At 43.2% G+C, this 19,902-nt stretch overlaps 1 protein-coding gene across 1 annotated transcript in view; it reads left to right on the top strand.

The window, feature by feature from the left end:
* The first annotated feature begins 678 nt into the window (after positions 1 to 678).
* The window catches only part of BRF1 (BRF1 RNA polymerase III transcription initiation factor subunit), a 160,773-nt gene continuing 141,549 nt past the window's right edge, over positions 679 to 19,902 (top strand). The window contains exons 1-2 of the mRNA XM_042862651.1: positions 679 to 853; positions 13,985 to 14,065. The gene's annotated coding sequence lies outside the window, so the exon portion shown is untranslated. The remainder of the gene's footprint in view (positions 854 to 13,984; positions 14,066 to 19,902) is intronic.

Here is a 19,902-nt window from a genome sequence, read left to right as displayed (position 1 = left end):
CAAACTGCTCACTGGGTGCAAGTTCCTTTCTTAGCCATGAACTCCTTTCCCCCCAAATCAAACTACCTCAGCTGGGAGGGCGAACAGAGATTGGCACAAAGGTGTCCTCGCTCTTGTTTTATTGTACAGAAACCACAGTGTGAATTTATTAACAGCTTACATAAGGTCAGGTAAGAAGCCTATGGTAGAACGAGGGAAGCCTCGTCAAGTCCTGAGGGCCTGTCTTAAGCATGAGACTGACTGCTTCCCCATCCTTCACGCGGACTGCCTTGGGGCTGACTGCAGAGCACTGACAGCTACGTGCACTGCCTTGCGCTTCTCAATGTTTGCCCACAGCGGCAGAACATTACAAGGGTCTTTTTGGTAAGCGAGACCACAGCTGTTTCCTTAAAAGCACCTACACAGCGCTCTCCGCTTTCCCTGCGCTGCGAGCAGCGAAGCGTCCACCCGTCACGCCCAGCGCCCGCCCCGCTATCAGGGAGGACCGGCGCGCGGAAAGGGAGGGCGCGGCCAAGTCTCGCGAGAGCTGTTAGGGCCGGCCGCCGCCGCGCTCCTCCCCGTGCCGGTCCCGGCGAGCGAGGCCTGCGCCGAGGCCGGGCCGTGCCGTGCTGTGCCGGGCGGCGGCATTGGGAGGCGGGCGGGCCGCGGCCGGGACTGCGGGGCGCGATGCCGGGCGGGCGGGTGTGCGCCGCGTGCGGCTGCTCGGAGATCGAGGTAGACGCGGCGCGTGGGGATGCGGTGTGCACGGGCTGCGGCTCGGTGCTGGAAGACAACATCATCGTGTCCGAGGTGCAGTTCGTGGAGAACAGCGGCGGCGGTTCCTCCGCGGTGGGGCAGTTCGTGTCGTTGGACGGTGAGCGGCGGGGCGAGGGGCTGCGCGTGGAGTGGGGCGGGGTCGGTGTGGGAGGTAAGGACGGGATAGCGGCGGTGCGTCGGGAGACGGCGGAGATGGGAGATGGGCGCAGCGTGATGTGGGCAGGGTCGGCACGGGGGAAGGTGTGGTTTGCGGTGGGATGAATGGAGGAAAGGTATATGTGAGGTGGGAGAGATGCTCCGCGTGTGGCAGGTGTAAGTGCACGAGGATCGGAGCTGTGTGAGAGTCGTAGAATCGTTAAGGTTGGCCCAGCTGTCCACCTATTGCCCGCCACCCCCTGTCCCTCAGTATCGCAACCGTGTGTTTCTTGGATGCCTCCCGGGACAGCCTGCACCAGTGCCTCACCACTCTCATGCAGAAGTTTTTCTTAATGTTCAGCCTTTTTCTAATGTCCAAGAAGGTGCAGTGTGGAAGGGCTGGGTACATAGGGATGTTGCTATGTGAAGGACACCAGATTGGTTAGATGTGACCTTCCCCTGGGTGCCCCGACCCTGGAGGTGTTCAAGGCCAGGTTGGATGGGGCCCTGGGCAGCCTGGTCTGGTATTTAATGGGGAGGCTGGTGGCCCTGCATGTGGTAGGGGGTTGGAGACTCATGAGCCTTGAGGTGCCTTCCAACCCTGGCCATCCTGTGATTCTGTGAAATGGGTTTGAGGAAGGAGAGAATGGTGGTGGGAAGGGCAGCACAACACGGAACCAGAGGGATTGCAGGTGAGGGTTTCTCTAAATGTTGCCTGGTGCTGTTGCCATCTTCCATCTCAGGGCACTGACGCTGTATTTCGCTTTTAAGCTTATCAGTCAGTCTTGCATCCTTCACTTTTTCCTGTAGAGATGTGGAGACTACGTTTTAAGGGCTGGTACAGCTTTTTGCCTCCCACCCAAAATTATGCAGGACAGATGGCATGCAAGCTTGAGCTCATTTTGGGAGCTATAAAAAATATCAAGAAGAAAATAGAGATCTGCACCATACTGAGTCTCTTTCTTTCCCCTGGCTGAATTGTACAATGGCTTCCTAATAGTTTCTTCAAGAGACTTTTTCCCTTCTGTGCAAATTGTGGGATGCTGTAGCTGGCTGCTCCTTTTGAATAGATAGTGTGTGATTCCTTGGTATTGTACAGGTAGTTATCTATTATATGACAATGAAGGAATTTCGGTACCCATGAAGACAGATGAGCACTGTGAGGATAGGTGGGCGTGTAAAAGTGGAAACCTGACTGAAGCACATTCTAGCATGTTTATGGTGCTTTATCTGGCTGGCACAAGAGGTGATGGCAGGAGCTTCACTGTGTGTTGATAACAGGTCCCTGTGTGCATTAATGATTGCATTTTGGTGAAGAACACAACTCTGAGAACAATACTGCTTGTGGATTGGCAAAGTTAATGCAAGTGAAGGGCCCTATTTTATGCAGTAAATATTGTAAGGGAGTTTGGCTGAGGGTCGTACATACTAATAAAATTCTTATGTTCCAAGACAGATACTTCTGCTGTGAATAATCTTTTTTTCAGCTGATTTTAAATTGAGGAATACACACTAATCTGAAAAGATGTATTTGAACTGTACTAACAGTGTCTTTGTGATGTATGCTTGTATGTTGTGTCAGTATGATGCTGATTTAACTCCTTGAGAATGGGTAGAAAATTCCTTTCCTGTATAAGCAAAACAGAATTCATCCCTCTCTGTGTTGCCTCATCGGAGTAATATCCAGTGGAGTGTGTATTTCTTTGCCTCAAATACACATTTTCTGTCATAAAGCAACAATTTCTGGTAAGCTGTAGCTTTCAGTGATTATTCTGATTACATAAACAGGTTTCTATCAAAGTTACTGGTTTTTAAACACCTCCTGTCATCCTTGTAGGTTTTTTAGCTCTGTGGCTCTGAAGAATCCCCTGTGTATGAAATGCGTTGGGCTACATCTACTTGGGAGCATCAAGCTGCAGTCCAGGGAGACAGCTCTACTGTGCAGTGTTGTGGTGTCAGAGATGCCAGGCTGCTGGTTTTGAGCCCCTGGCACCTGGTCAGGAGGCATGGGTGACTTGAAGACCATTGCCCATGTTTAACAAGGTGTGAGGAATGTCAGGTTCTCTGGTGAGGTGCTGGGAGTTGAGTGGGGCTCTTAATGGCTGAGGAGTTTGGATTTCCTGGTTGTTCAGCAAATTTTGTGAGATTCCCAAACCTTTCTATGCTCTGTGAGAGATTCTATAGCTATTCTACATACACTAGCACACAAATAGATGTCTTTGTTCATTATTTATTTTTAATTCCTAAAAACAAACAAACAAACAAAAAAACCAGCTGGCTATGGAAAGCACTGTTCCTTCTCTTTTGTACATCTCACAAAACCTTTTATTTTGTGAAGCTGCAGGTTGAGTATTCAGAATCTTGCATTTGATTGCTGGGGGAGGGAAGAGTCTTGTGCTTCTCTATATTAATGCAAAATCACCTGCCTGCATCACACCTTGATTGTAAGGCCAGCTGCTTCAGCGCAGTGTATGGGAAATCCCTTCTTTTGGCCTGGAAGGTTTAGAAGAAGGTGTGGGATCACCATTACATTTGCACAGGCAGTGTTAAGTTTAGATATCAGCGTGCCTAGCACAGGAAGCTACAACCTCAATGCTGATGCCTTTCACAGAGGATTGGTACGGCCAGTGCTTTCTAGTATGGGTCTGTGAGTCTGTGCCTTCCGTTGTTTGGAGAATTTTAACAGCAGAGCAGTGGTGTGCTGGGATTTGAGAGATCTTGCGTAGCTACTGCAGAGAAGTTTGGGAAAATGCCGTCAGTTGGACAAAAGGACAGAAGCAGTGAAGGATGAAATAGGTGGATGTACAGGTAATTACATGGAAAGAATGCTTTTTGGCAAAGTAAATTCATGCTTTTCAGATCTTTTTGGAGCTTTCTAAAGAAACCAGTATTTGGAGAAGCGAGATGATGAGGACTTCCTTTTGCAAATCCATCAGAGCAGAGTAATTACTTAAACAATAAGCATGGATTAGGAATAAATAATAATTCATCTCAGTGAAGTGGCAGTGAAGTTCTACAGACATCAGGGCCGTCTGATCTGGAGAACAACTGAATGGTGTGTTGATGAGATGGGCTGGCAATGCTAAATTATTTGGGCTAGTAAAGGCAGTATGGTATAAGGTTGCCATTAGTAGTCTGGGTAGTAGGGTAGCTACTCTGGGAAGCACGTGTGATTGAGAGTTGTAGTTTCCTCCGTAAACAGAAAAAAAGAAGTGTAATAGAGCTAGAAATGATTGAGAGGGAGATGAGGTGATCAAGAGGAGGGTTTCTTGAAGAGCTCTTTGGTGAGAAATGACTGAACAGATTCTGCCTCTTCAGACTGGAAAAGAGGTGATTGAATGGAATATGGTAGAGATCTGTGAATACCATACAATGTTGTGGCCACAATGAGCAGTTGTTTGGTGTTGCGTAAGCTAGGCAGCACTAAGGAAGCTACCGGATGGTTTGTTTTAAAGGTAGCAAGTAGGAGATTCAGAAGCATCAAGAATGGTTTCAGGTGGTTTTTTCCTTTCATTAAATTGTGAAGCTTAAGTTGTAGACGTTAAAAGTTTTACATGGATTCAAAGTGTTGAACAAACAGAATAGAAATGTGCCATGGCCATTATTAGAGATGCTGTTTATGACTTTTGCAGTCCCTCAGCATTGGATCTGTAGGATCTGGATGATTACACAAGATATATCACAACAGTTTGCGCTTAGGTTTTGTGCTGTCTTGCAGACACGTACATCAGTGGTCATTACCATTCAGAGGCAAGCTACTGAACTAGATAGGCCTTTGGCCTGAGCTGGCACAGCTGTTCTGAGGGAGGTGGTGTTCCTTCTGAGCTTTGCAAAGATACTTTTGAGTGTTTTGACCATTCTTTTAAAGCTTGTCTGAGGGTGTGGTGTCCAGAGGTTTTGCAGTACAAAGATAGGTGTTCCAAAGTATCATGGTTTCTTTCAGCTTGACGTCTGCTAAATGATGAACGCTACTTCTGTGATGTTGATGTTAGATAAGCACGTTCTCTTTTGAAAATGATTAACTAAGCCTTCTGATTTTCTTCTGGGAAGTCACTAATAGAAATACTTACAAGTAGGAGAAAGTCTGTGATCAGGTGTCCAGAAATCATACTGCAAAACAAAGGTTTATTTAGTGTAGTGGTTACCAAATTGCACGTGCAGTACTTTGTAAAATGACCATGAAATCTTCCCTAACAGCAGCTTGGCTGTATAAAATATGATGTGGTTTATATCATTACATAGAGGGAGATAGACTGTGCCAGTGCTGATGAGACATCCTTTGTAGATGGGCATGATCTGTCTGTTGCAATGTAATAACACTCTCTTCAAGATCATGCCCCTTCATTGCTATGGTCTTGGCAACGTCTTGTGAAGAACTTGCTGGGAGATGGGCAGGTGAATTCTTTCAGTAGGGAAGGGACACCCTCTTCGTGCTCTAGAAGGAGGGACAGTGTGTGTCTGTCATCTTCTGGTAGGAAAATCTTCAGAGAACACATGCTTGTGAAGCATTTGATGAGCCCTGTGTGTTCCAGCTATCTGCACTTTTGAATTCTGTTGCAGTGAGGTAAGCATCTAGTTTCAGCCCTCAATCCTGGATATGTTATTCTCTTGAAACTTTTGAAGGCCGTTCATGAGTGTGTTGTTCTTGAACTTGATTACACTTTTCAAGAGTCAGCAGATACTCATGGGAGAGAGTTGTCATGCACTTTTCAGCTCCAAGAAGCTGTTATTTGCACACAAAATGTTTGAGGCATATACTTTTCCTATTACACAAATCGAATTTTGTTAAACATCTACTTTAGACTTGAGAGCTGGTTCAGACTCTCACAAAATATTCCAAAATACTGTTGTGTGTCTTTGTACCAGATTTGTAGAGTGTTTGAATTGAAATTCCCCACTTTTCTTAACAGAAATTAATGTGATGGTTTTTCTTTGTACCCAAGCTCCTAACAGATTTCTTCTTGTCACGGTTTTTGAATTCCAGCAGTAAAATCCAGCACTATAGTATCTGAGAATAAGCTGTATTTCTATCTCTTAGTTATCCTGTAACTGTGTACAGGAAAAAGGAACTCTACTGAGCCCTTCTGTGGTCTGCAAAGATATTTGGCCATTGTTTTTGTAGAAGGCCAGGTTGTTGTACACTGTTTGAAGGCAGCACATCGTCTAATCATTCTTTTACCACATCTGGGTAGTAATGCACCGGCCTTGTGGTACTTGTTGGGAGAAACAGTTTTCACAAATAACTTTGCCAGAGCTTGCAGCAAAATAAGTACAAAAGTGAAGAGAATAACGGGAGGAAGGCTCAACTTGATGCGGATTTTAATCATCCAGATCTCTCCAGGAAGTTTTTCCTCTAAAGATGAGAAAGTGGAATTCTAGGGCTTCAATCTGATGCTAATTAAAGGAGATGGAAACAGCCCTATTTGAGGGAGCTGTGCGAGCAATGCAGTGGCAAGCTGGAAGACATAACCAAGAAAATATAGCCCAGAAAAATGGTTCTCTGAGGCATGCTGACCTTGTGACCCCAGAAGATCTCATGTCTGGGGAAGCTCAGGTTCTTTTCTTCCAGGAAAAGTCTTTAAATGCTCACTAATTATCTGAAAGAAATAGCATCTGATAAGCTTCTTGGAAGCAAACCATAGGGCCGTCTGAAAATCTGCCTTTTGGAAATGACACGGATCTGTGTGTGCAGTGAGAGCTGTCTCCTTCCAGGGCTCTGACTAGTGTCTGCCTGAGCTGTCCAACCCTGCCTGGACAGGCCCAGGAGCCCAGTTCAGGTCCTGGGGGCAGTCAGCCCCTGTCACAGTGGGGCCCCAGCTCCCTGCAGCTGGACCCAGCCATGGCCCCACCAAGCCCCTGCAGGCTGCTGTCCTGGCCTGGTCTCAGCTGGTCCCTCAGGCTCGGTTTGGCCTTCCTTGGGCTGTGTTTGACCTTAGTTCACCTCACTGAGTCTGATGCTGACCCTCAGCCACAGCCCAGTGTCCTGTCTGGCTTCAGTTCATCCCTGGTCATACAGAGCAGCTCAATGCCTTGTACTGGGGCTCTCTGTATCCTCTTATAAAATCCGTGTAAAAATTTAAATTGTTGTTATTTCCCATAAGCTTTTAACTAGTTCTTAGCATTGGCTTCTCTAACCACCTGCCTAATTTTACAAAGCTTAAGAAACCTCATAGTTTTCAAACCTCTACAGTTGTTTGTGCCAAGGTGAAGGTCTTGCCTTTACTTTATGTTGTTCATTTCACATTAGGCTTAGTCAAGAAGGTTACTGTGGAGTTACGCGAAGAGGGGGCTGTTGCTCAGATATTAATCACAGAATGGTTTGGTTGGAAGGGACCTTTAAGATCATCTAGTTTCACCCCCCTGCTATAGGCAGAGATGCCTTCCATTAGACCAGGTTGCTCAAAGCCCCTTCCAGCCTGGCCTTGAATGCTTCCAAGGAGGGGGCATCCACAGCCTCTCTGGGCAACCTGTTCCAGTGTCTCACCACCCTCATTAATTGCTGCTATAAAAAGATCCCTGGTTTGTAATGGAGGTGGTGGGTTTTTGAATGTTTTTGTCTTGACCTTCTATTTCCAAGTTGGCTAGCTCATAGCAGCAGAAAATGAAATCGTACGTCCATTTAGTCATGGTCATTTTGGTGACAACCGTGGGGTGGAAAGGACAAACTGGTTGAACTAGGGGCACTTTCTAACTCCAGATAAGACCTACAGGATATTTTATCCTTGAATTAATTCTGTGGGGAGCCTCACTAGGATGATTATGAGATGATTGTAGGCTGGCTGCTGAAATGGGGCTTGTGCCCCACAGGATTTGACCTGCATTTGGCGTTGGAGATGTGTGACTGTCTTGAACCAGGCTTACAGTTTTAGTGTTGATTACTTGAAATTTCTGTTTGTGTTGGCTTTTGATTAAGAATACATGATAAAATAAAGAATGTATTTGTTATTTGAGGTGTACAGTAACTGGTGTGAATTCAAGTCTTTTAACCATTACGTAATAATGACTAAGCTGGAAAGTTTTAGGAGAGTGACAATTTGTAAAGGCACTGGTAGAAATGGAAGTCTGCAAGGAGTATTGACAGCATTAGTCCAACTTCAGAGTTCAGTCAGGATCAAATGAAGCTCATGGCTCTTGCGCAGCATCCATACGTAAGATTCTCTATCTCCAACTGTACACGAAACTGTAAGATAGCAAGTGGAGGCTGATGGGAAGAAATATCACTTGTGGGAAGTTACTTGTGTACTTTTGCTCGTAAGGTGAAATGACAATTCTGAACTGCTAATGCTGAACACAGTAGTTCACAATTCTTTGTCAGTTCATAGAATCATAGAATTGTTTGAGTTGGAAGGGACCTTTAAAAGCTATCTGTCCAACCCCCTGCAATGATGAGGTACGCATACAGCTCCATCAGGTGCTCAGAGCCCTGTCCAGACTAAACTTGAGCGTCTCCAGGGGTGGGGCAATGGGGCATCCCCACAACTTTGTTAGAACTTCTAGCACAGGAGGTTCCACAGTGCTTGTAAGTAGGCTTTTACCAATATTAGAATGTCAAGGAAAAGTTTCCTCCTGATGACTTTTTTTTTCACGTGAATGGTAATCATCTTACTGCAGAGACCCGTGTGTACTGCTCTGAACTCTGGACATGTACTCATACTCTCCAGTCCCTTGACAAATTTAGCATAGTTTACACATTTGTATAGCTGTGGTATGTTCCATTTTACAGTTGTGCATATAGAAGCTTACTGTAAGATTCTGCATATACTGCTTCTTTGTCTTTACATCTAGGACTGTTACATGGACCTCAAGTGCAGAACTTGCCTGCAGTTTGACTTGATCAAAGTATTTGGTTCTCTGGGGGTTTGTGGATGTGAAGTGTGTTGAACAATGGAAAGCTGTGGTCAGCCAGCTGGAAAGAAGAGGGGCTACATACAGGGAGGAGAATGCTTTCCTAAAACCGAAGCTAAGCTTATTAAGTATTCACTTTCTATATGTTCTTTCCTCTAGAATTTGATAGGAAGGACTAATACAGTGAGGCAGTTGATAAAGAGGATGGTCTCTGTATTTGTATCGGATCGTGTTTTTTGTCTGTTGAGTTATGCACGATAGAGGACTGTTATGCATTTTTCAGTATTTCAGAGGTGGTGGGAATAGGTGTTTTGTTTTAAATTATTAGTTGTTAATGAGTTCTTATGCGGGGTATATGGACAGCCTGACATAAAATGTTAGTTACGGTGCAGCCTTGAATCCTAAAGTGGATTCCAACAGTGATACATATGCTTAAAATAAAATCACTGGATCTGAAAATAAAAGTATCAGCAGAATTCCACTTAGTTGCAGTCCAGATTCCTAGAGATGATGTAAACCATGAGTAGTCACGATATAATTAGCAAAACAGAAGAAAATATGAGTTTACTGGACTTTTCAGACCTTTTTGGGAAGTTCAGAAGAGTGGAACAAACTGAAGCAGGTACACAGGTTTTCACTTTCCTTATTACAAAACTAATTAATAATCATCTTGAGTTGGGAAGGAAGAGGGGAAATGCATCTTCTTCATGCAGAAAATAATTACATTTCAGAGAGATGAGCTGATGACTTCTTGCTTCTCTTCTGAAATCCTCAAGGTGGCAATCTTGCATCAGAGCTAAGTGTATAGGGTTGTGGTTTTCTTTTTTTTTTTTCTCCCCAGCGCTGAGTCTTTTACATGCTGTCCTTGTGGTGGCAACAAGCAGTTGCTTGGAGTGCTGCAGATTATACTGCTGTCGGTCGTGTAAATGCTCCATCTTGCACGTAACTTGGATACGGACCATCTTTCATAGACTTGTACAGCCTTAAATTTGGGTGTGGTGGATGCAACACTGCATTTATCCCTTGGGATGGTAGTTATGAAATAAGCACAGAGATAACTAGCTATGATGCACTAGATTAAAAGTTTGTCTTTATGTTTGTATTCAGCAGTAGCGTTTCAGCAGATGTGGAGCATATATGCAGGCCTGTGAGCTTCCCTGTAACAATGGCTGAGAAAACACATCTTTCAGTCACAGCAGCTATGTGTGTTCAGAAGACTTTAATTACATCATTTTGCTGTTGTGGGCATGAGATGTGATGGAACATTGACCTACTCTCCTTTTGATTTTTACTGTTAACTTTAATGGGAAGCTGATTAATTTTTTATGTTGGACTACTGAGCCGACCCAGGCTGTCAAACCATTGGTGTGATGCATTCTGCGTTGTGTACAGATTTTATGTTGGGTCTGTAAGTACGTGGCTTTCAGACAGAAGCTTTTTCTCCTGTCATGTGCAGAAGAAAGGGCTGAAGTTCTTCAGTTTTAATTTTTGCAGGGAAGGATTTTCATAACCCTGATCTTAGCAAATAGCAGGCATACTTCAGACCCGCCTGCAAGCAGCTTCATTCCCAGTCTTCACTAGCTCTTTCATTTAGGGGAAACAAAATCTATAACTCGGGGATTAGTGCTGTTTCTTCTCCAGGTGTTGAATGTGGAACTCAGCATTTCGGTGGCTCGCAGGAAATTGCCCTTTTGCTGCAGGTGCCCAAGTAGCAGCTCTTTGCACCCTCTATATCGGAGGATGTGATCAGTGCTGTTTCTGCTGTCATCTGTTTGTCTTTCAGGGTTGTCACAGAATTCAACCTTTGCTTGCTCTTTTTACATCTTGAGGAATATTTCTTTCGTAGAAAAGCTGAGTGGCGTGTATTTCTTTGCTGGCAAGTCAATAGAGCAAAACAGAATTGGCCAAGGTGCCAAGGCCTGACCTGCACGTGGCAAGAGTAGCAGATGTGAGAATGGCAGCTGTTGGCTGCAAAGTAGGTAGGCATGGTGCTTCAGCACTGCGGTAATGACGGGGGTAGCATGCTTTGTGTTGAAAGGGACATTTTGAGATCATCTAGTCCAAACCCCTGCTGTGGGTGTGGGGTTTTGGGATGGATCTGTCTGAGTTTTGTCCAAGCGTCATCAATTTTCCAGGAATATCATAGAATGGTTTGGATTGGAAGGGACTGTTAAAATCCTCTAGTTCCAACTTCCCTGCTTTAGGCAGGGGCGCCTCCCTCTGGAGCAGGTTGCTCACAGCCTTATCCAGCCTGGCTTAGAACACCTCTAGAGTGGTCCATTGGTCCATCATCTTTGGTTCTCCTTGTCTTATGCCTCACTGTATCCTGCTGAGAGGACCACAAAAACTGAGCAGCTGTACTGCTGAGCTGGCTGGGATACCTCTCCATGCCTTCTGTTGTCCAAGCAAAAATGATAGGTGGTTGGATTTGATGGTCTTTGTAGATCCCTTTCAACTCCACTGTTCTAATTCAAAACTTCCACAGTGTCCAAAGCTAACTGGAAGAGGAAGCAAGCCTTCAGTGAAGCACAGCTTGAGAGTTGTTTAGTTTCCAAAAATAACGGGTAGATGATGGTTTGCCTTGGGAGGCACCACCTCCCTGAGGAGGGTATTTGTGTTGGCTTAGGGAAATGTTAGTGTTAACGTTGAAGACTTGGCAGGCAGTACTTGCAGACACCAAATACTTCTCGGATGTGGGGTGGTGTTTTTTTTTTTTTTTCTGTCTTGAAAGCTGAATGTGAAAAACCAAGAGCCTGTTTAATTCACTTCTGAAGTTGTAGAGGAAAAATAGAAAAGGTCAAGAAATGTAAAAACTTCAGTTAAGCTGGAATGTTAATATGGTTGTGCCTAGCGATTGCTGTTCCTTTTCTTTGTACGACTTTAATGACTGGCTCTGTAGGGTTTTTATTTGGTCTCTAAATTAATTTGATGATTTCACAGATTTCTTTTTTAGTCTTTTTTTAATAGTTTCTCTTATTACCCAGCTGTACAGTTGTGTTAATGGGTTTGGTTTGCATTCTCCTTGCAAAGATTAAAGCTGGTGGTGAGACTTCACAGCATTAGTTGGCAGTTGTGAGAGGGTAAGTCCCCAACAGACTTGTTTGCTGTCGATTTTTCAAAGCCAAGTGCTAACTCAAGCTGTACAGTGTTTCCAGTTAACTAGCTGAGAAATGGACACGTCAGTTCTGATAGCAGAGCTTGTCTTTCAGAGTGCTCTGTCAGTATCTGCTGTGGACTCTATAGCTTTGAAAGAAAAGGCTTTTAGACCAGGCCTAAAATGGTATGTAATGAAAGGGATCTGAACAGCTGAAATCTTATCTTAATCTTCTTTTGTGATCTTTCTGGATTTCTGCTTCTGAGTAAGTTTTTTTTAATAGCATTCACTGCCATATGACTGTTAGCTTCTCATCAGTAACAGAGACGTGTAAAAGTGCAGTACAGCCATTTTGACAACGATAGTCCATGGAGTTTGGTATTTTTACGTATTCAAAGAGGAGGAGGACTGTCTGAGTGTTCTGAGGTGATGTGGCCAGGAGGAGGCAGCTGCCAGGGGTGCCTTTGGCCAGCTGCTGTTTCCCCAGCTGAAGGACCTGTGAGAGCCCATCCTATAGCAAACATTGATGTGAGGGAGGAAAAAAAAAAATTGAGACTAGGAAAGAAAATTTCTGAAGATTTAGATTTGTTGCTGAGGAAAACGTGCATAAAACTGTTATCGCCATCTCTGTATTTTTGCCAGATAAACCAATAGTATTAATTGTGTGCCAAAACCTGTGTCAGTGCTGGAGTGATGTGGTAATAATCCCTGTTTTGCCGGATCCTTTGCTTTGGAGTGTTCCTGGAAAGGAGAGATGCTGTCTGAGAGCAGCAAGGTGTGCAGCCTGCAGCAGTCCCAGGGCTGGGAGGCCCCTGTCTGCATCCAGCAGGGAGGTCACCACCCAACATTTTCCTCTCTAATTAGGATGTTGAAGTACTTAAGCTGTGGGGCATTTATGTGAGAGCTTCTGATTATTGTGTGTTGAAAGGCTCTGTTAATGAAGCAAAGGTGAAGTCAGTTTCTGTTGTGAACAGCATTGAAAACCTAATTTAAAGGCTGTATGGAGAAATCAGCTTGGAAGGCTTGCAGAAGATTGTACCAGAATATAAGCTTTTCTATTTTTTCTCATCAAGATGTTTATTACATGCTGCTCAGAGACTAGTCAGGAGAATCTAATCAGAGGCTGCAGTTTCTCCTTTGCTGGGCCCACTCTGGAGGTGCCTTATGCAGGTGTGTGGCTGCAGTGCCCTGAGATGCTCACAGGTGTGACATTGGGAGCCATAGCTACAAGAACTTGAGGAGAACTGTAGGCATGGCAGGAAACAAGGTGATGTTTCCTATTCTGAAGGGCAGACTGAAGTGCAGTTACCAACAAATTACTGGTTTTCAATCTTTGCAGTTTGGCTTTTTGGTCTCGCTGTTAAGCTGATCGATTCTAGCATCCTGCATGGGGAAGCCTGATTATTTAAAAAAAAAAAACAAAAACAAAAACAAAAAAACTTTCTGTTTTAATAAGAGACTGTTTCTGTCTTCAGTAGTTTAATTCCCTGCTCTGCACGATTCGTTTGCATGAGTAGCTCCATTGACTCCCAGAGGACTCTGCATTCAGAGTCTCAGCGTTGGCACAGATGCATAAACCAGCCTCTAGTTTGTGCTAATTCACAAGGCAGACTTATTTTAGACTCCAGCCTTTCAGGGTGTAAACGTAGCAGTTCCAGACTTGCACATTTTGTAGCCTAAGCTTCTCTCTGTGTGTCTGATGCTAAACTGAAGTTATTTTAAGTGCGTGTTATGTCTATAGTAGCCTACACTCTTAGTATTGAATGTTAACCATGTTTTTATGTGCTGTAGTGCTAGTAATCAGCTATTAAAATTCTGTATTGAATATTTTTCAGACAAAAAATACAATTAAGAAATTTTCTTGTTTTACTTGGAGCAATATTTTACAACACTGATTTTTGTTTTCTGCCCCAAATAAGGAATGCAATGTTTTTAATTGGAGCTGAGACTGGGGAGGTCCTGAGGGGGAACTGAGTGGCACAGGGCTCGCGCTCCATCTTAAGTCCTTTAAGAACCTGACAGAGTTCTCCTTACTGTAATCTATCATCTTGTAAATTATACAGATACAGAGCACAGTGGCTCATTAAGTTTGGTGTAGTGTTTTAATTCAGGTATTGCATTTGACGTGCTTTTGTTTTTTTTCTTCCTCAATAGGTGCAGGCAAAACACCGACTTTGGGAGGAGGATTCCATGCGAATCTGGGAAAGGAGTCACGAGCACAAACTCTACAGAATGGTACTTGCAAGCTTTAATTCTGTTGAAGTGACTTTTTTTTTTTTTTTAATTAACATGATTGATTGCAGTAAATTTGTAGTTTTGAATGTGACCTCAAAACCTTGGGAAGCCACTTGCTAGTCAGTAGTAGACAAGTCAGCATAGTGCTGATTTTACATTGTGTTCTCATTTGGTTGCCATAGCTGATTTATGAGGCCAGGTAGCTGGCTGACAAAGGGTAATGACACCTCACAGTACTATCAGTTTAAAAGAGCTTTTTCAAGGTTGATGTGCCCATTGCACTTTTTTATTCTTTCTCAACTTACTGTGGCTTTATATCAAATTTCAGGGTTCCTGTGGTGCTTTATGCATGTTTATTTTTAACTATGAGTGCTCAAATGCTTTTGTTTTTATGTAAGAGCAAAGCAATGCACGTATAGTAATCAATACCTGTAGTAACACACTTAAAAAATACTTGCATTCTTAATAGGTGACTCTTGAACTGAGAAAGGAAATATGGAGAAAGGTTTTGGTGTCCAGAGAATGTTTGTTCTCATTACAAGCTATACATTTCAATTGAAATCTTCTTCATGTACAGTCTTTGAAGAGGATGAATAAAAACAGCTTGTATTCCAGAAATGGTCTTCCAGTTCCTTCCAATTTGCTGGTGTTTAACAGTGGACAGGAGTTGTCTTTTTATAATTAATACTCTTGTTTCATAACTCCTGGAGATGACGGCTGATGGACTGTTATATGAAAGATGTAGGAGCTGATGTGTAATTAAGCAGGGGATGTAATAGCACCATAGCAGTGAAGCTTTGTTTTGGGGGGGGTATTTTATATAAAGGCATTTTCTTCAATTCGAATCTTAAACATTACAACTAAAAAAATAAGGTCTTGGGTGATGCTGTGTCTGCATAGATATCAGATCAGTGTTATGCTTTCAATATTTTGTCTGCATCATTACAGAAATGGTAAGATTGATCTGCGGTATTGAAATATACTCAGATTGCTTTGATCAGCCCTATGCAGCTGTTTGCTATCCAGACTGTTTTATTCTGCTGTTTGTACCAAGTATCAAGCCCTGTTTATTTGACAAAGTAAGTCTCATGCTTTGTGAGCAGGTTTCGGTGTCATGTCTGAAATGGCTGTGAATTCTGAGAGTGTCTGTATCAACTACGCTGGAATAGTGGAATAAAACCACTAGAACAACTTTTATGGTATTAGAGTTGTCATCTCATGAAGGCATTTTAATCGTAGCTGTAATTTTGTGCAGGCATTTTAATAATAAATTGGTTGTGTGTAGGAACTGCTCAGTTACTTGACTTTAATTGTGGAAAAATGAAACGCTGAGGTGAGAAAATGCTGTCATCTTCTTGGGAGTGTAGGCATCATTTAAAAACCCATTTCAGTAATTGGAGTTAAACCAAATGTGGGCATTATTCTGGAAGCTAAACCTGCCTTCTTTCCTGGCTGGACTTCTGGGGATGTAATATGTCTGAGCATCTTCCATCACAACAGGTTTTGTGTGTGCTGCACTTCTCCAGATCCCCTCATTGTACGTAGTGTATCAGAGAAAGATATCATAGATATTGTTTGAAATGAAATTGTCTACCAAACCATTCACAAAGGGGAAAATAATTCTTTTTAGCTTTACCACTTTGAGGCTCTTTATGGTTTTCCTTCTTTTGTGGCTATCCGTTATATTAAAAACAACAACAATAAAACAATGAAGGCATTTGATCTTTGATTTCTGAGGCCAACCTGAATTTGTCACGCTGCCAATCTGAGAAAGTTTCTTTCCATGAGCTTGTTTTGTCCAGGGCACGACAACAGCAGCTGCAATTGCAGGTAGAGCAATTGGGGCTGGAGAGGCCCTTCCTTCTGCTGCTCTATCATGAGCTGGTTGTCTGCTGCATTTAAACACATTTTTAGCTTTATGTAGTTCTTAATTACAAATGGAGCTACGACAATGAGATTATAGAATCTCACCCTGTCACTCTGTGCCCATGATCATGATTTTTTAAACTTGTGTTAATATCCATTGTATTTGCACTTGAAAGTGTAGCAAGGTAAACGAACTTACTGTGCATGTCTAAAAGAAAATGTGTGAGGTTGTTCATTGTGTAAAGCTGAGGTGCACTGATAGATGGCTGTATTAAAAACAATCAGCTCTCCCTGGAGTACTGTGCTGATCAGAAGAATTACTGTGCTAATTATTTATTTGCTGGTATTCTCAGTGTGGTTGCACTGCCAGAGTTCCCCAAGTTGCAGGTGCAACGAGCTGCTCTCAGGATGAGCGTGCAGCACAGCTTGTAAGCGCCCTTCCCATGGCTTCCAGGAGGTCTGTTCCTCAGGATCCACTGCTGATGCTCAGGTCAGGGCTGTAGGTCAGTGTATACATACACGATTTTCTTCCATGTGGAGCTCTGCATAGGTTGCTGCTGAAAGGAAGAGCCAGACAGGGTGGGAAGCAGCAGCGGGCGGCAGAGCTCCGGAGCTTGTCCCCAGTGTCTGAGAGCAGCTGGGAGAGGCGCGTGTGTGGTCTGGGAGTGCTGGCAGGTCTCTGAGCGTGCCTGCTCTGCTTGCCAGCAACCTGCAAGCTTGACATGATCCGGGGAAAAGTCCAGCAGCGAAGCAGGAACTTGTTATTTCTTATGAAGAAAAAAAAACCGCAGTCCCCCTGCTACTTTCCCTTCCTCCTGCATGTAGCTCGGGCCAAGTTCTTCCCATCTGTAATGTCTGTCTTTTCAGGGGAGGTGAAAGGGAGGTGGTTTGGCCTCACTGTCTCCTATTTAATCACTAGTAAAGCAGCTGGGGTTGGCTAAATGTATGATGCTGCTGGTTTTTGAGGCTTGTAATTAAAAGACGTTCAGAATTAGATGAAAAACAGTTTTTCATTAGAATACCTAAAGTAATCATTTATGTGGATTTTTTCTTTTCCTTTCATTTGAAAGGGAAGAAATGCCACAGTAAAATCTCCATACAACTGCTGGACACTTCCAGACTCTCCTGCAAAACCATTATTTTGTGTGTTGATATTTACATGTATGTTCTCAGTGCAGCCATGAGCAAACCCTCAAAGTTTTACAGTTTCCAGGTGTGTAAGGATGTCTCGTACACAAAGCCAGTCTCTGTAACACACACGCCTTTGCTTTCTTTTTCTTTGCTATTTATAAGGTGGTGGTGCCTGGCAGTTTGTATTCTCTGCCTTTTTCTACTGAACCAGCTGATGTTTGTGGGAGTTTGGTTGGGAATTGGCTGCAGTTATGAAAGTGGGAGTCTTGTTTATACTTGTTAAAATATGCATGCAAGGAAGGCTTAATACTGTTGTGTTTGTTCATCATCAGTTTGATTTCCAGTGTGCTGTTCTGTGCTGACTGAACGTGTGAAGCTCCACCAGGTCCTTAATTTCAGGCCTGCAAAAATGGTTCATCTCTGCTGCTATAGAGCTCACTTTTGCTGTAAGAGTCTGCACATCCATGGGATGGTACAAAGAGGTGTTTCAGCTTGCTTTATAAGGTTTGAAAAAATAGCCACAAGATGCTGTTTCTGTGAGAAAGTAGAGTTGCAAATAAAATACCAGCTCAGAGAGGGAACCTTTGACAAGGCTTCTTTCTTTGTTGTCTGGGCTTCTTCAAATTGCTGCAGTAGTGCCCAACTTTTATGGGTACTTACAGGGCTGAAATGGAGAGTTCTGTCTCTTTAAATCTTATTTTACAGCTCTGTGCTGCATTACATAACCTCTCTAAATAGCTGGTTTATTCTTGCTTCCTTGCAGGCAATCTGCTCTTGCTATATCCACGTCAGATCCATAGTTACAAGGGAGTTGTTCTTGACTTGGAGCTCTGATACTTTCAATGGTCTTCAGTGGCCAAAAAGAAAAGGGAGAGGGGGAGGAAGGTCAATGGCATGATTATAAATTGAAAGCTTCAGTTGCAATTTTGGTTAAAACTAAGTTTGAAGATCTCAGCTGCATCTAGCTTAATCCAATTTCTGAACTGTTGCACTGTGTTTTTAATCATTTCTTTAAATGAATGCGTTTTCCCTCAGTCCTTCTACATGCCAAAATGTAGCTAACAGTATTTTAATCCTAAATAGGGAGGCATTTCTGAAGATGTTTTTTAATGCATTTTTGCCTGTTTATATGTGCACTATTTGCTTAATTCTTTCACATTTGTTGTCATCAGCAATTTCAAAGCTAGTTTATCACAAGTGATTATGGAAGATAAACTTCCAACCTAAACTATACGGTGTGAATTAAGCCAGAACAATATATTACATGCATGAAGAACAGATGTAGCCAAAGGAGAGAAATGGAGAACACGTCTTAATTTAACAAATGTAAAGGAAGGGAGTAGAGGACAGCAGAATCATAGAATGATTTAGACGGAATGGATCTCTGGAGACTCACAGTCAAAGTGGTGGCTGTGAAGTTGTGTTAAGCTGCTCAGAGCCCAGTGCAGCTGAGCTTTGAGTATCCATAAGGATAGATATGATGCAGTCTCCCTGGACGACCTGTTCTTAAGCTTCTCAGTGAGAAGAATGTTTCCCTTGTATTTAATGTGATTCTTACCTCTTGTGCTTTTGCTTTGCACCTCCAACAATTCTATCTCCATCTTTGTAACCTCCCACTGAGTAGTTGAAGGTGCCACTAATACTTTCCCCCGAGCATCTCTTTTGAGGACTGAACAAATTCAGCTCCTGGCCTCACATCATGTGCTCCAGTCTCCTAATCATCTTAACAGCTTTCTGCTGGACTTGTTCCAGTATGTCAGTGCCTTTCTTGTGCAGAGAAGTCCTGAACTGGACAAAGTACTCTAAATATATACTCACAAGCATTGACTAGGAGATAATAATCCCTTCTCTTGACCTGCTCCCGATACTTTTAATAATGCATCTCTAGTATGGGCTAGTATGTAGCTCTAGCCTTTGTCACTGCAGTTAGGTGCTGCAGTCATGTTCATCGTTTTGTCCAGGAGAACTCCAGATCCTTTTCTGCCAACCTGCTTCTTACCCTGTTCTGTTGCCTGTGATTCTTTTATCACAAGTGCAAAAGAAAAAGAAAAAAATTGTTTGCCTAGTTGAGCAACAGTAATATGGCTTGGATTGTAATTATGGAACACCTAGTCTGTGCCATTTCTTGTCCTTCTTGCATTCATTTCTGTTGTGGTACAAGCTCGTCCTTGCATCTTCACCATCAGTTAATACTCTCATTTTCTTTTGTTGCCTCTTCAACTAACTACTGCTTGAAGTTCTCCTTTTCTGCTTTTGTCTTGTATCCTCCTTCCTTTATTCACTGAGGCTTTGAGAGATTATTCTTTTAGCCAGGCCATTGCTTTGATCTTACCCTCTGATCAAGCTAACGCCTTGTCTCTTTATGAGTCCCTCGTTATCATTAACAACTCCTGTCTGATTAATTTTCATCTTTTCTTTTGATGTGTCATCTTTCTTCGTGTCTCCTTGGAGAGGATGTAGGGCCTCTTTCTCTTATTTTTGGGTTGATTTTTTTCTCCCCTGGTAAAAACTTCTTAATTCCTGACATACCTCTTCCATCCAGTCCCGTGTTGTGGTTTGTGCTGGGATTTAGCTGGCAAACTTTAGATGTCTTTGTGAGCTTGTCATCTTGAATTCCATTCAGGGTCTCTAAGTAGAGGTGGACAGATCGAGAGTGTGATTAATTTTGCCCAAAAGGAAGTCATATGACTCATTCTTCTAAGTGCCTGTTTCTCTTCTCCCACTGAAAGGAAGTCTAGGTAGACTAAGCTCAGATGTTCATCTCTGTTGATAAGAGTGATGAATCCTGTGCTTTGCCATCTGTGTTTGTGGATCATTTTCTCGACACAGACTTAACATGG

This window comes from Lagopus leucura, unplaced genomic scaffold (assembly GCF_019238085.1).
Source record: "Lagopus leucura isolate 7727_CA_CO unplaced genomic scaffold, USGS_WTPT01 Super-Scaffold_1, whole genome shotgun sequence".
In the NCBI taxonomy this organism is placed as follows: domain Eukaryota; kingdom Metazoa; phylum Chordata; class Aves; order Galliformes; family Phasianidae; genus Lagopus; species Lagopus leucura.
This window is presented reverse-complemented; position numbering and strand designations above follow the sequence as displayed.